General features: G+C 41.2%; 1 long non-coding RNA gene across 1 annotated transcript; it reads left to right on the top strand.

Moving 5' to 3' along the window:
• Positions 1-313: 313 nt before the first annotated feature.
• On the top strand, positions 314-3,316 carry LOC139434347 (uncharacterized). Its single transcript, XR_011643702.1, has 2 exons — positions 314-717; positions 887-3,316. It is a non-coding gene; the product is annotated as an uncharacterized lncRNA (long non-coding RNA).
• Positions 3,317-4,491: the final 1,175 nt, after the last annotated feature.

Here is a 4,491-nt window from a genome sequence, read left to right as displayed (position 1 = left end):
ATCCTCGGCTGGTTAATACTCTGCAGGAATAGTACAGTAGGAAACTTGACCAACTGAAGGAGTGCCCAGAGACTCAGCCCTAAATACTCTCCAGCTACTGAGAGCCGAATGGAAAGGGTTACTGCCATGATAACTTTCCACAGTAGTGAATAGTTTGAGTATAATATGATAAAGCACTCTGGCATGTTCAGCATCCCTAACTAATGGATCTACTCTATGACTCTGTGAACGATGTCACTTGAGCGGCCCGACCAAGTAAGGAGACAGAGGCAGAACGTCTTGATACAACCCGGAGTGGGTATTTATTCATCATTTGGTGCCTGGTCGCCCACATCAATATTTCACAATGACTGTCTCCCACACTATTTCCCCCCAAATGAGCCCAACATGCCACCCTTTATAGCCTCACCCATCGGCCCGTACCATCCAAAAGGGGTGGCATGTGCAGAGATGGTCAGCTCAGACAAGGACCGTAGTTATTCACAAAACATCCTTTACTGGAGAATGACAAACATCCTTTACTTACATTCTATTTAATTACGGTATGAAAAGAAAACCCGTTCTAAACTAACACGCCAAATGTACCTAATAACAAATCACCCCCGCCTCCAACCTGCTCCTTTGACCCCATCCGGAACGATAAAAAGGACCCGCTGTTTCCCCGGGGACCCTTTACGATGACGGACCTTGGGACCGGAGACGGGAGAGCAGGCGGAGGTGAGTGTTATGATGTTGACTGTTATAGGAGTAACCTGTACCATTAATGCACCTTATATATCGTGACCTTTACACACTAAACATATCCCTTGCACATAATCTCAACCGCTGTCAATCTACACAAACCAACACTTTTGGCGCTCTTGCTATAACTCCCCTTTCTTTCCAGGTGGAGCCGAGAGCCCGACCAGCGTCTGCCAGACGACATCACAATCATTTAATACCCACTACATCAATGAACAGTATAAAATGTGCAAATAGGCAATGTTTGACTGTACTGTGCAAATCCCCATGTGCAAGATTACACAGCCCGAAGCCGTGGCGAAGTTACCTTCGTCACAGACTCAAAGGTCTTCTTGAGAGGATGTACAGTAGACAGTATGACTCCTCTGCCATACAATCACAAACATGTGATCAGTCATTGTCGGTCTGAAGCAGTGGCGTAGCCACCATAGGGCCAGGGGGGGCCCAGGCCCACCCAGTTTACTCATTGGCCCACCCTGAGAAAGCTTCGGTGTCATTTAAAAAAAAAAAAGTTTTTATTTTTTAAATTATTTTATTATTATTATAAAAAAATGTATTCACCCATTGAGAATATCCAATAATTAAAAGTGAAATTCAAGTGAACAAATATCGAGTTTAATTAATGTTGTATGTGCTTTGTCCTCTGAACCGAACTAATTTACGGTAAAAACTGATTGTTGGTTCCGGCGCGCGCCATAATAACGTGAGAGAGGCAGAGAGCTAGCTGCCTGCAAAATAAATGATGGCTCAAAGTTCACTAATGAACTTTTTTTTTTTTAAAAGCCAGACTCCAAGAAGAGCCCCCACTGCCCTCATCTAGCATACGATCATTTTCTGATAACGATGAAATAGCCCCGCCTCCCTCTCCCCACCTTTCCTGCTGCTGGGCTGTCAGAAAAAAAAAAAATGTTAACGGAAACTCTGCCGCACGGTCAGTGTTGGGAAAGTTCACTTTCTACGTGAACTAGTTCAGTTCACAGTTCACATATTTTAAAATGAACTAGTTCAGTTCATAGTTCATAATTCAAAATGTTGAACTAAAGTTCATGGTTTCAAAAATGAACTAATTTATAGTTCATAGTTCTTTTTTCAATAAGTTGCTGCGAGCTATTATTTGTCTCCTGTACGATGTTAATGGGACATTTCAATTTTTACAATATCCTCAGAGGGCCGTACAAGTTATTGACCTCTGCTTAAAAAAACTAAAATCACAGCTCATTCATTTCATTCTGTGCAAAGAAAAAGCAACCTCCTAATCCAGATATCTCACCATGACTCGCGTATGCATGCACGTGCAGGGTGTGGCGTGACCACCTAAACAGAAAGATAATTTATGGACACAAGATGTGTGCAAATGTATTTAGTTTCCTATCCATGTGAACATGGTTTAAGTGGGGGGGACCTAACCTCCTCTGGAGGGGTCCGGGGGGCGTGCTCCCCTGGCAAGATGTGTTGCACTTTGAGAGCAACATTAGGAGATCTATGGACACATCTCTCAACACCCAAACACAACTGTAAGCAGATTTTCTTTAAATTTATGGATATTTGACTAATCACTACCCTTTCAAACTATATTCTTCTTTATTAATAACTGTCTTATAGTATTTTATACCTGTTTACTTTATTCTCTTATTTTTTTTATAACTATAATGATCATATAAAGATGTGCCTTTACCTCACTGGTTGTAGACAAAGCTTCTTATATTCGTTAGCATAGCTAGCTAACCAGATGCTAATGACAACAACACAGTTATTGACTGTCTGATCAGTATGACAGATGAGCAGATCGCCACTGGGCTTTCAACTAAAGACACAGACACGCAGAAACTGTGGCATGTGTACGGACTTATCGGTACTGCAATTTCTGAAGTGCTGGAGTGGCGTTCTGGTGCTCTCCGTCAGAACTGCACCCCTGTCAGTCGAGACATATACCACGTGATGACACGTTAGGCTCGTGTTGTGTTCAAGGACCCTGACCTTGGCCAGGAAAAACAGGTACTCGCTTGTTTAATTTTTCAGATCGTATCTGGGACACATCATCACAGATGAAATGGCTGATGATGATGACATGTATAGACAGCGGCGTGTCTTATATATACAAGCCAACATGTTGGCTAGAAAATTCTCTTGGTGTTCAGATAAGGTTAAGGTGAACCTCTTTAGAGCGTATTGCACTCCTCTCTATACTGCCCCCTTGTGGGTCAAGTATAAGAAGGCGAGCCTCCGGAAGCTCCAGGTTGCATATAATGACTGTTTGCGTATACTGCTTAGAAAACCAAGGTGGTGCAGTGCAAGTGAAATGTTCTGTAATGCACGAGTCAACACGTTCCATGCTCTTTTGAGAGGTCTGATGTACAAATTCATCTGTCGATTGAATGTTTCTCATAACTCTGTCATTATGCTGCTTTCAAATCCGTGTCTCAGTGCTGTACGATACCAGTCACCTCTGTGGAAACATTGGTATGGCTGCCTTTTTTTAGTTTGTATTTGAGTGTTGTATGTTTTGTAATAATGGACCAAGAGTCTCTTTAAATAAAGATGATGATGATGATGATGAAAGGTCCATCTTATCTTATCTTGAATCCTGTTTACTTCCAGAACATAGTGGCATCATTATGTAATGCTTGCACTTCTATTGGCTAGCGCTCCACCACACTGTACGTGATTAAAGGGTGGGACATCTGTAAGCGGTTGACCAATCACAACAGAGCTGACCAGCTAACCAATCAGAGCAGCCTGGGCTCTGGTTTCAGACAGAGGGTGAAAAGAGGTGCTGCAGCACAGGCAGTATGAGAACAATAAAGAGCTTTTTGAACATTAAAGCATGGAGACATGTTTCAGTGGAGACACTAAATACAAATATCAACCTGAAAATGTGCATAATGTCTTCTCTAATCAATTGAATGTATCAGTTTCCAGATTATTTGCGAGCGTTAATCTTGACAGCCCTACTTTGAACACTACTTTAATGTGTACTCTGTAGGAACTTGTCATCAGCTTTGACACTGAACAGTTTTTTTTTTAATAATATTTAATCGAAAATGATTTCAGCAGAGGTTTTCATATTCAAAGTTAAGAGCATTTCAAACCTTAATGGATTTTATTGTCAAGCAGTAAAATGTAAAAATGCTTTACTGCTTCCCATAAGCGTCAGGAATTCATGGAAGAGAAAGATTGTACTTTCACATTCAAAATGAGGTGCAACGCCTGATACGTCTTCATATCATGCAGTTGTCTTTGTTTACCTTTTTATTTAAGAACAAAAGTAATAAATGCCTCAGTACAGTTCTACACCCTCCTTTCTATAACCAGTAGAGATTCATATAAATGCTACTTCTCATTTCACCTCAACTGTACTTCCACTTTTGTTTCCAATTCAATTGTGTTTTGACAGATTATTAATAATCGGTTCAAGTTAGCTGCACTGGAATTTGAGCTGCCGAGCAGAGTTGGGTGTAACGCGTTACAAAGTTACTGTAATAATATTACTTTGTCGGTAACGGAGTAGTGTAACGCGTTACTTTTATAATTCAGTAATCACACTACAGTTACTAACATTGCCCCGACACGCGTTACTTCGTTACTTTCTAAAATCAGTCCTCAACAAACACCTGCAAAGAACACATGCTAAGGTGAAGCTAACGCACAAAGCTGTTGTTTATTTATATCACACACGTAGTCTGTTCTTCTTCTCTGTTTTCCGGGTGTTGCCTGTTTTGAATGACGAATACACACTACCGCCGCCTGCTC

The sequence above is a fragment of the Pseudochaenichthys georgianus genome, chromosome 8, assembly GCF_902827115.2.
Source record: "Pseudochaenichthys georgianus chromosome 8, fPseGeo1.2, whole genome shotgun sequence".
Taxonomy (NCBI): domain Eukaryota; kingdom Metazoa; phylum Chordata; class Actinopteri; order Perciformes; family Channichthyidae; genus Pseudochaenichthys; species Pseudochaenichthys georgianus.
This window is presented reverse-complemented; position numbering and strand designations above follow the sequence as displayed.